Raw genomic sequence first — 12,673 nt, 5'->3', positions numbered from 1 at the left:
GTAATTCTAGATAGAAGCTAATCCTATGTCTTATTATGAAGACCATACAAGATGTTTTTAACTTGATTATCAATAAATAAAGTCGGTATTACACTTTGTATGTGTAAATCCAATGTTCTTTATTTAAAACCTTGGGCAAAATTTGTCTAAAAGTATTGGTGAGATATAATTACCACATACTATATTTTCTGCTACTAAATTTTAATATAGAATTCCCGGATCACAATTTAGTGTAACTAGTCAAAAATATGATAATCATGTACTAAAATTCGTTGCTACATAAAATGTATAAGCATACTGATAATTCAACAGAAATTTTCCAATCTTTAAAACAAAAACCCGGTAGGCAAAAAATACAAATTTTAGTTGAATGTAAATTAAATCGACATTAAAGTATCAGAGGCGGATCAGGCGGTCCATTAATAAATCAGTTCGCTAAAACCGTAATTGTAATCTCAAACAAGGCTTGCGGAGGGAGCAGCGGTGTTTGTTCTAACAACATTATTACAATAAGTTCGGGTTCGGTTCGCCGCGGCGCCGGCCGTCCGCCACTCGAGCCACCGCGCGGTTCACACGATGCTCTCTTACGTTCATCGCACACTTCTCTTGTTATACAGTTAACGGTAATATCATTTTGTTATTCAATGTTACAAACAAAAACACAATATGTTATAATTAATCAAATTTTACACCTCGCTTCTATTTGAAGTTAATTGATATCAATCCTACTAATATTATAAACGCGAATGTTTGTATGTATGGATGTTTGTTCTTCTTTCACGTTAAAACTCCCAAATGGATTTTAATGAAAGTTTACAATAATATAGCTTATACATTAGAATAACACATAGGCTATAATTTTTAAAGATAGTGTGTGAATTGTCCAAAGCATAATGATAATTGTCAAGTAAGTCGGAAAAAGATCTGCTATCTGCGAGCTATTCTGGCGTGCGCTGCAAAAAATGTAGAGTTTAGACGTATATAATGTATAATAGAAATGTTTATCTTAATTAGTCCTACAAAAAAGTCCGCGACAGCATATCACACTTTTATGAGTAAGCCATTATCGCAAAAATAGTGAACCATAAATACAATAAAAATTGATAATATATTTCTACTGCACATTTGCCGGTAACATATTGATTTTTATGTCGCAGAACCAATTTTGATGAATTTTTGTATAAAGATGGATACTGAGAAGATAATAAACTACTCGAAGTACTTACTAATCCTTGCGCAGACGAAGTCGCGGGTACCAACTAGTATTATATAAGTATATTTTCTTAGTAAACCAATGTTTGTCATTTGTAATTTTAAGTGGCCGATATTTCGGCAGGCGCCGCCGCCGACGACGCGCTGGCCGTTGCGGGTTCGATCCCCTCACATGACAAAATTTGTATTGGCTAAACAGATGTTTGCCGTGGTCTGGGTGTTTGTGCAGTCCTTGTGAGTCTCCCCACCGAGTCTCGAAGAGCACGTTAAGCTTTCGGTCCGGGTTGTTATCATATTATGTACACCTGATAGCGATCGTTACTCATAGTAGGGAATATATCCACCAACCAGCAACCAATTGGAGCAGCGTGGTGGATTAAGCTCTGATCATTCTTTTACATAGAGAAAGAGGCCATCCTGCTGAAAGTTCCAAATAAAAAAACGATGATATTATGGGAAGTTATTGTAGACTATTGTGTGTTTGAAACAAGGATTCCAAATTTTCATACAATTTTTCTGTTTCTGTTTCTGGGCTATCTGGATCCAGATAGGCCAGATAAAAAAGATAAGAATCCAGATAGATCTATGCCCAGCCGCGGGATATAACTACAAGCGCCATTGGCTCGAATGCAAAATCAGGTGCGCTGTAAATATCTATTGATATCTCGGTAATCAATAATACAAGTACGGCAATAATAAAAATAAATAAGTAATACTTCACAAATAATATAGATATATAATTATAGATGCGACAGTAAAGGTAACATAGTAATTGGTAAAATAAAGTAAAAACTAGTAAACTAATCATTTAAAGTACCTAACACAGGCACACAAGAACACAAGTTACAAATGGATACTTGTTTAGGTTAACCGTTTTCTAATTTTAACATAAAACAAGGGCTAAACAAGGTTAGAAAATAATGGTTTTAGAATAGACGCCGCCGGCATATCGTAATATTCAGACGACAAGCGTCAGGCGTCGATGCGTGGATCGCATAGCCGGAGGCAAAGTCCAATCCTGTATCATCTGCTTGTCTTCCCATACCATATAAACTAATTACTTCATATTAATTTATGAACATTTTAAAAATTACCTCCTTAATTATAAAATGTTTAAAACATGATGTATAGCATTTACTGTGTATCTATCCCTAAAAATAAATAAATAAAACATAAATCTTGCGTTTATAAATGTTTACGAATACTTATTTTAGTGTATACCATCATTTCCTACATAGTATAAAACAAAGTCGCTTCCCGCTGTCTATATGCTTACGAGTAGATCTTTAAAACTACGTAACGGATTTTGATGCGGTTTTCTTTAGTAAATAGTGAACCCAGAGGAATGTTTATATGTATAATACGTGCATAATACATAAATTATAAATTTTCCATATTTGTCGTTGTATCAATACGACACAGAAGTTGTGAACAATAACCTAATATTGTAATAAAATTATTTTACCCTGGCAAGTTTATTATATTTTTAGTGGATATAAACTAAATTAATTAATACAAAGTAGGAACTATTTTTTAAAAAAAATTAAGCATTTGTAAACTGTGTATATTTGTAAAAATATTCTTATATACTTTTTAAAAGCGGATATTTTGTTGTCCTTATAACGTAGGTTATAAGTACTTACATAATATATAACTTCGTATTTTATTTGGGGCGTAAATAATGTATGAGTGGATACATCAAGAAAGGGTTTAAAAATAAATATCGAAACATGTTTGTTTTCTGTTTCTCAAATGACTATTAATGAAATCATGAAATTTTCTATAACATAAAGAAATGTGCTTTGAAAATAAATGTGATCAGATAAAGTATTTACAAAAAGTATATATTTTTATACAACTAGCTCGATAAACAAGCGTACGGCTCACCTGATGGTAAGTGATTACCGTAGCATTCTCATCTCTACGCCCAATCGCCCCCAGGAGCTCTGGTAATCTTACTTAGGTATTCTTACCATAGGAACGCAACCCTGCTTGAAAGGAGTATTATTTAGCTGTGATCGAGGTGAGGTTTAGTTGTGAGGTCGAGGGATTTCCCCAGTCCAGCTGCTCCAGATTTTAAGCAGGATATATCCTGCTGTACCTACCCTACCTAAGTTACATAAAGAGAAAATATAAAGAAAGCTAATACATGAGTTGTTTCCTGGAAAAAGCGTTTATACATAACTTAGTAATATATACAGTGCGATGTTAGTATTATGTTATGATGGTACTTACTATTACTTATAGGCTTACTAAGTAACTAGCTTTTCAACCGCAGCTTTTCCCGCCTTTATTAGCAAGTCATGTATGGATTTTTATTTTTGGCTGTTCTATTTTTTTTAAATATAACCTATGTCACTCAGTGATAACGTAGCATTCTGCTGATTATATAATTTTTAAAATTAGTTCTGATTTTTAATTTTTTCATTACAAGCAAACAAGAAATTGAACCTTTTTTCCATTCTTTTCTTTATAATATTAGAGTAAATATAGATGAACTCAAATTAAATTGAAAGCTACATTTATAGAAGACTGTATTGGCTTAAAGAATTTAGAGGTTAGACAGGTTAAATGCTTACGATACAATGTCGTTAAACCGGAACAAAGGAGAAACTTATACACATTTACTATGCAGTTTAAAGTTTCAATAAAGCTATGTTTGCCTACGGTATGGCTAGGAGCTGTAGGTACATTACATATTTAAGCATAACAGAATCAATGCAGCGATATAATGAAATTTGGTAATTCTCTGTATTCTGGACATACAACAATGGCAACAGTAGCTTCTGGCACCTTTTGTAAAGCGATGCCCATATAAGTTCCTAAGAAAAAGAGTAAGTAATATCAATAATTTTGATATTCACTAGTAACCGTTGAGGCTTACTATTGAATGGGAAAATATTTCTTATTAATTTATATTTAAAATAAATAACCGCCTAATGTGAGTTCAAAAAATGTCTGATATGTCTGTAAACTAAAATATAAATTTAACATATACTCGCTTGAATTAATTACAAGCGAAAATAAATCATAAGTAGATGATAAAATAAATGAGTTCTATCAACACAATGAGTATCGGCCGAAAAGAATGGGTTAGTTGATCTTGCTGGCGAGCATTGACAATGCACAAGGAATGCGAGATAAGCTGGGAGCGTGCACCGAGCCGCCCTCAAGTCTGGCAGTGGCAGCGGCCATATTTGCCGCATGAACGCCGCACAATGCCGAGCGTTCGATAAGTGCGAGAGCTCACTCATTTCCCGAAAGTTAATAGGGCTATTGTTGGACTACCCACCGACACTTGTAATGCAATTAACTTTTACAATGGCGGTATCGTTAACGAATTAATTTTAAGCTCCCGGCGTCAATAAAACTCAGTACGCTTTGGGATTGTGCTTTGTTGTTTAAAAAATTTATAATGGTATTTTGTTGGTTGAGTTGAAAAAGTATCATATTCTTCAATGGTATTGACTCCGTCCGTTTGTCAACAGGTTGTATCTCAAGAACCGCGATAGCTGGACAGTTGATATTTTCACAAATTATGTATTTCTGTTTCCGCTATAACAAAAAATACTTTAAATTTTTCTTCGATATCGATAAATGATAACAGGTAGGCACCTAAAATAATCACAAAATACTTAATTATATATTTAACGCTCGATATTAATAATTGTGTTTGCTCGCAAACGAAAAAAAAACCGACTTCAATTACATCGACGAGTAATACAACGCAGATCGACGAAAAAATAGTCAAGTAACAACGCATTATCAAAGATTACTCAAAAAGTAGTTATCAGATCTCGATGAAATTTAAATGTGACTACACGCTATGTGCTACGCTGATAATCATCGGCTTTCGATTAAATTAAAAATCATTAAAATCGGTACACCTATAAAAAGTTATTGCGGATTTTCAAGAAGTTCCCTCGATTTCTCTGGGATCCTATCATCAGATCCTGGTTTCCTTATCATGGTACTAAACTAGGGATATCTTCTTTCCAACAAAAAAGAATTATCAAAATCGGTACACCTAGTAAAAAGTTATTGCGGATTTTCAAGAGTTTCCCTCGATTTCTCTAGGATCCCATCATCAGATCCTGGTTTCCTTATCATGGTACTAAACTTGGGATATCTCCTTTCCAACAAAAAAAAAAAAGAATTATCAAAATCGGTACATCCAGTACAAAGTTATGCGGTATAGTAACAACGTAGGTCGACGAAAAAAGCGTCAAGTAAAAACGCATTATTAGATATAGCTCGAAAAGTAGTTGTTAGATCGCAAATAAATTTAAATGGGACCAATTGGCACACACCACCTTTCGATTAAAAGAAAATTTGTCGAAATCGGTCCACCCAGTCAAAAGTTCTGATGTAACATACATAAAAAAAAAAAAAAAATACAGTCGAATTGAGAACCTCCTCCTTTTTTGGAAGTCGGTTAATAAAGGCAACAGGTAGGCACTTAAAATATTCACAAAATAAGTACTTAATTGTATATTTACTTTAATAATAAGTAATAAAATTAAAATAAAAAAATATTTAGACAAATTTTTTTTGTCTATACTTAGGTATATTATATCTAGTCAGTGGTACGGAACCCTTCGTGCGCGATTCCGACTCGCACTTGGCCGTTTTTTATTTTTTAATTCCGATTACTATAAGTTAGGTATTACATTTGTTTAAATTAATTTATCTTTTAAAATATTTGTAAACAGGAGACTATAAATAAAATTAATCATTAAGTATTAACTTATTGACTTATAACGCGACCCGTCGATAAATAAAATAAAATGTAATTACCAAATTTATGATATGATCATTGTTAAAGTAGTAAACACAATTAATACTTTTCGGATCAGTCAATTTATGTTGTAGCGTTAAGTGTATAAATATGTAGTAATGTAACATTTAAGCAATGTGTAAGCGTCTATAAATAATTCAAAATATTAGTATCCACATCGTTTAAGTTGCAGTCCTTTAAATAGAAAAACGGGTAAGTTCAGGAGTTGTGAATGAGTAGAAAGGTGCGTTCTTAGTTGTGACGTCAACATAAGTCGCCACGACCACCCGCAGTTTGGGATCCGACAACACTTGTGAGTGCTAAGTTGAGTGGAAGCGACCGAGACACACTGGGAAACATCCTTGATTCCACCAAACAAAGGTTTTTTTTTCGGCCGGTGTTAGTACAGTAGCGCGGTCAGTAACAACTGGGTCAATCAATTGTCCGGGGATAATACAACACATTAAATTGTACTATTGATCACAACTGATTGAATGAATTTTACTAATCTTTGAATGTGTTTCATATTAATAAGAGATTTTGAAATGTATACCTACACGGTTTTATTTTACACTTGAATTATTTTGTATGTATTATATTTCAAATTAAATATTAAGCTTTTCGTATTAATACAAAATGAAAATGTATGTTCAAAATAAGATTTTTTTTCCTAATATATATTTAATCCGAACACGTTTACATACATCACTACACACATATATATCACTTGTAAAAGACATAAATGACTAGTTACAATACAAGGAAAACACACTTTAAAAGATTTATTAAATATAATTTTTTGTTCTTATTATAATAGTATTTTCATATACTTTCGAATGTCGTCTAATTTTCTTAAATATTGGTGATATTATGTTTATTGCCCCAAGGGCTTATTGCCTAACAAGATCATAGCATACCTTTGGGTATTATGTCCAAAGGTATTCTATGTATGAAACCATTTTTATCGTATTAAAATATTAGCCACTCTTGATAATTGAATGTTAACGATTACTGCCTGACAGACAAATAGAAATCAAGTGAATGATTTTAGAATAAAAGTAGAAGCAAAAGAAATCGAAAATATTCTTATAACTTACACTCGGAAGCAAATTCACTGATGAATAAAAAATATATTTTGATTACGTTTAAGAGTGATTTAAGTATTTTTTATTTGCAGGTATGGTTCAAGAATCGACGAGCGAAATGGCGTAAACAAAAACGCGAAGAGCAGGAACGACTGCGGAAACTGCAAGAGGAAAGAGCTTGCAACCGCGCGATGGTATCCGCGAGAGCGCGTTTGTCGCCACCTGCGCAGCTGCCACCCGCGCCTCCCACACCTCGCCCCTACACCGACGATTCCGAAGACTCTGATCTTGAAGTCGCTTAAATATCAGCTCTAAATATATGTGGACGTGAACTTAAAACTAACTCAACATTACCTGTGAAAATTACATAAAATACTTTTAAAATGAAGTGCACAAACGGTTAGTCGATAAGGACTTGATAGGATGTCATAATAATTGAAATTTAGTCAGTATATTAATTGTTATATAATAGAAATAATTAAATTAAACGCTTGTATCTCCTAGTGTATCTATAGATATATATTTATAAGTTATTTTATTATTGTAGTTTAAATGTACCTATTTACTTAGTTGACGCGTAATAAAGATCTCTGTGTATTTATAACAAACTTATATGTCACGGAATTGTAATATAATAAATATTTCTTAAGCTGTACATTTCTTCTTTCGTTTTAGTGTAATTAACGCTTAAATACTATACTGCGTACCGAATGTAATTGTATTAAAATTCCTTGGACATTTTTTTTATTTGCTTCATTTTTCAAACGAGATTTCAAACAAATAAATAAAGACATTAATAATAATATGCATAATTATGTTCAATGGAAATTTAAATTTGTTGCCATTGTAAAATAAAAGTTTTCTTTTTTCACCTGTGGTAGTACGTAAGTCCAAATTATACTTATAAATGAAGTTTTATTGTTCGTATGGCACCTCTATGCAATATCAAAAGGTATATGAACTATGTCTTGCTATTAGCAATATACTATAGAATAATTAATAAAATATAAACAATAATACCAAGGGTTTTCGTTAGACTCATTTTTGTTTTGCCTTTCATCGGAAACCAGATATTTTAAATTTTTAAAATATTAATAAATATCCATGCAATGATAATATTTTCCTCAAACGAAAAAAAACCGACTTCAATTGTATCGACAAATATTACAACGTAGGTAGACGAAAAATTAGTTAAGTAAATACGCATTATCAAAGATTACTCCAAAAGTTGTAATCAGATCTCGATGAAATTTATATGTGACCACATGACAAACATCAGCTTTCGATTAAATTAAAAATTATTAAAATCGGTACACCTAGTAAAAAGTTATTGCGGATTTTCAAGAGTTTCCCTCGATTACCCTGGGATCCCATCATCAGATTCTAGTTTCCTTGTCATGGCACCACACCAGAGATATTTCCTTTCCAACAAAAAAAGAATTATTAAAATCGGTTCATAAACGACGAAGTTATCTCCGAACATACATATTATACATACGATCGAATTGAGTAACCTCCTCCTTTTTTGAAGTCGGTTAAATAAAACCTTTTCTTTCAACACCTTCTAGTAGGGTCTAAATCGTAATCCTGCGTCAGAGGTCCCGAGATACTGAGAGGTACGGCTAGAAATGTCTTTTTCAAAATCTGGAACAGCCCGACTGGGGAAGTACCTCAAACTTACAGAACATCTCAGCTAAATGATAGTGCTCTCAAGTAGTGTTGTGTTTTTGTGGTGAGTAAGGTAGCCAGAGCTTCTGGGTAGGCTCGTGAGTCTGGGATAGGGCCGGCCACGTCCATGAGCTGCGGTATCCTTGTTTGCCTTCCTCATTGTTAGAAAAATAAAGAACACGTATGTCCAAAACACAACAGATAAGATGCTTGACCTCTAAAACATTTTGCGTGATCGGGAACTAAACAATACATCGTCGAAATAACAAATATTTAAAATTGTTTTTTTTTTTTATTACTTAAAAATGTGTATATTCACGTAGAGTAGACTGTAAACAATCTAGACACATAGGTCTTTTTTTTCGAAATATTTACATTTCATAATCAAAAAAAACTTAGTCAAAACTATCAAGTTAAAGCCAATCCAAATCCAAATCAAGTTAACTTTATGCAGTACCTACATATTAAATTTGACTTACATTTTCAATAGTATAAAATGATAAATAAATGCAAAAACTAGTAATGTATGAATAATATCCGTGGAATATAAAGAAAATATAAACCATACTTAAATAAATTAATATACATCTTATCGTTAGTATTGATAACAACTTCGATAGCTGTCAAATCACTTTAATCCCTGCATACAAATGATGGGGAAGACCACATTAGACTGGCCTTGTACGCATCATAGTTATTGTATCATGACAAAACATCGCCAGTCATCATGTTCCTTAAATAGTAATGATACACTCATATGTGGATGAATGACTTTATTCAAAAATATTTCTTCATAATAAAAGTATGTATACAATACTAGCTGTGCCGCGACTTCGTCCGTGTGGAATCTAACAAAACAGTTATTGTTCAGTTCGCAGTCATAAAGTTAAAATTATTAGAATTGAAATTGAAATTAATAATAATAAATAAAATAGAAGTAGCCTAAGCTACTGCTTATTACATCAGCTTATTACATCAGTAATCTACCAGTGAAAGTCCGGTCAAAATCGATCCAGCCGTATCAGAGAATAGCCGGAACAAACAAACAGACAGGCAGACAAAATTTGTATAAAAATATATTTTGGTATATGTAAAGTGTATACATCCATATACATTTAGTAAAAAGCGTTTATTTTAATGTTACAAACAGACACTCCAATTTCATTTATAATTATTCGTTACGTTTAACCATTTAAATGTTAAGCTTAATATTGGACTACAGAATTTGTATTGTAATTTAATATTTTTATTGATATATTGGGTAGGCTTGGTGTAGTTTTCAATATTTTTCTACATATCAGATTAGTTTTATATTTAGTTCCAGAACGCGCCGTGTTCGCGTTGAGTTCGCTTACCTAGGGCAACAAAAGTTTAAGCAGTTAGTCTCCAAACTAGCTACACACAATACATCTTTATATCTATAATTTTTCTGCGACGTGTGTGTGTGTGTGTGTGTTTGTTTGTTTTTTTCTACAATGTGTTTACGTAAGCGAATTTCTTTTGATGAAATATTATGTATATGGTAAGTGAATTCTTAAATGGTTTTCCAAATTGCTATTCTACCCCAATATGTACACAATTGCAGTTATATTTAACTTATTTTAACGTATAATCTATATTTATTTATTTAGTAAGAGCACCAATAGAATTATATGTTTGGAAATATATATATATAATATAAAACATCTTTATTAAAAAAGGTCTAGTTATGTTGTGTGATTTATTCGGAATATTTTCTGCCTTTATATTGCTATAAAGTTACTATAAACCACTAACGTTACATTATATTTCCTCCCTTTTTTTCTTCTTTATCTGAATTTTACTAACACTCGATTTTGCACACCTACAAACCTCTGCTCTTGTACGTCCTAAGGTTGGCTGGTAGAGAATGCTTTGAGCATTAAGCCCGCCTTTTGTACAATTCTTTAATGTATTGTGCAATAAAGTATTAATAAATAAATAAATATATAAACTACAATTTCAGATAACATGGCATGGCATTTTACAGGGTAAAAAATACAAATTTTATAAAAGATCTATTATTGTATGTTTAAAGCCAAGTAGCGTTCCGTGTGAAGCACTCCTTGCAAGAAATCTGATTCTCTTGGGAAATCTAGAATACCTACTACAAAATCTACGACGAGATTGGTAGCACACGCTATATTAATAAGCCTGTAAATAACTTATTCATATACAATTTTATAAATAAAAATAAAATAGATTTTATTACAAAAAATACAAACAAAAATATTTAATTAATATTTTTATTAATGACTTAATAAAACACATACACAATAAATTTTCTTACGACATTGTATACTTTACTTTTTATAAAGCTTATACCACTTACAATAGCCACAAGAAATTACATAGGTATATCTTTTCACCTCGCTTACATAAAGTTATTTTAAAACTTCAACAGTTACAAATATAAATAGCCCCTGTGTTACAGAATTAACATCTTTTGCGTAAAGGTGTTTTATATACAATACTCTAAATTAATAGTAGACTAACGGATAGGAATAAGCGTAGGCATAGGGGTACGAATAGGCATAGGGAGCGCTGTAGCCCGCGACGTAGGCAGGCGCGTAGTATCCGTAGTCGAGCAGAACCTGAGGTTTAGCATAAGTTGGTGCTGCAAAGAGCATTGCTGCGGCGATGAGGAGCAACATCTACAAACAAATGTAAGTTTAGTAAATACATAGTCAATACTTACACATATGTGTAACGATTATGTAATGCATATGCATTATATAATCGTTACAAACGCTACACGTTTCACGTTTGGATTTTACGCCGCTAAATGAAAAAGCGTGAAATTTTATATGTATAATACTAGCTGTACCTACCCTGCGCGCATTACTCCGTTTTTTTTTGTCTCATGCACAACATTTTGCTGAAGATCATGAGATGATCAAGTATGCATAGTTTATGATTCTATAAAGGACATACAGACAAACATATATATATATATATATATATATATATATATATATATATATATCTGTGTAAAGATAGAAAATTTGCATCTCTCAAAAAAATAATGATTGAAAACAGGTAATTAGGTCTACTTTAGCTAGGTATCTTCTTTCGTTAATGTGTTAAAAGATTTATTTCTTTTTTCAATAAATTTCAAGGTTTTTAAGCAGTTACTTTAAAAATAGTTATAAATGGCTTTCAAAAAATTAAGTTTTTTATTTTATGGAAATTGAAATAAAAAAAATTAACAGTATATTATAAAAATATATAATTTTTCTTACCAGCTTGAACATGTTGACTTTTGTAATAAATCCGTGACGTCGAAACAACAAAACCGAGTCTAGACAAACTAGGTAGGATTGTTGTCAGCACCTGTGACTGTAATGTTCGATCTAATCCTGATTCTTATATATATATGTACCCGATGAACAATTGTGTCGTCCGTGATTGGAAAAACTAATCGCTCCACCGTCTTGGATGTTCAATGATACCGGACACAATATTATTCACAATGTCGCATTAAGCGTTAAGAGAACTGTCATTTCCATATTGAACCCGGATCAATATAACAATAGCAGTACGTGGATTTTAAAGACGTTTATTTACTGTCGTAAAAAACATTTAAGGAGGTATTTATAAGAACCGTAGTACACAACTTTATGTACAGAATGTAATGCTCAAGTCTCGTTCCAATAAGTTGATTAAACTTTGAATCCTCTACTATAAAAGTTAAATAAGGTTAAATTGAAAATATACCCCGACCCCCAGTCCCAGGCGGCCCGTCACGGCGCGGAAGTAGGTGCTTAGAATCTCCGGCAGAGATTCGGTTGTCGAACAATAAAACGATCTCTGCACCTGGCAACGTACAGCACCAGGGTACTGAGAACCGACGAGGAAATGCATGAGCTAGAAGAAGTGATAGATAACTTAACGTGGAACATTATGGGATTAG

The 12,673-nt window shown here is 32.4% G+C and overlaps 1 long non-coding RNA gene across 1 annotated transcript; it reads right to left on the bottom strand.

Annotated features, from left to right (window-relative positions):
* Nucleotides 1-10,992: 10,992 nt before the first annotated feature.
* On the bottom strand, nucleotides 10,993-12,270 carry LOC123655487. The gene is made up of 2 exons (XR_006743414.1): nucleotides 12,003-12,270; nucleotides 10,993-11,414 (listed from the first exon to the last, which is right to left on the bottom strand). It is a non-coding gene; the product is annotated as an uncharacterized LOC123655487 (long non-coding RNA).
* Nucleotides 12,271-12,673: the final 403 nt, after the last annotated feature.

The sequence above is a fragment of the Melitaea cinxia genome, chromosome 8 (genome assembly GCF_905220565.1).
Source record: "Melitaea cinxia chromosome 8, ilMelCinx1.1, whole genome shotgun sequence".
NCBI lineage: Eukaryota > Metazoa > Arthropoda > Insecta > Lepidoptera > Nymphalidae > Melitaea > Melitaea cinxia.
This window is presented reverse-complemented; position numbering and strand designations above follow the sequence as displayed.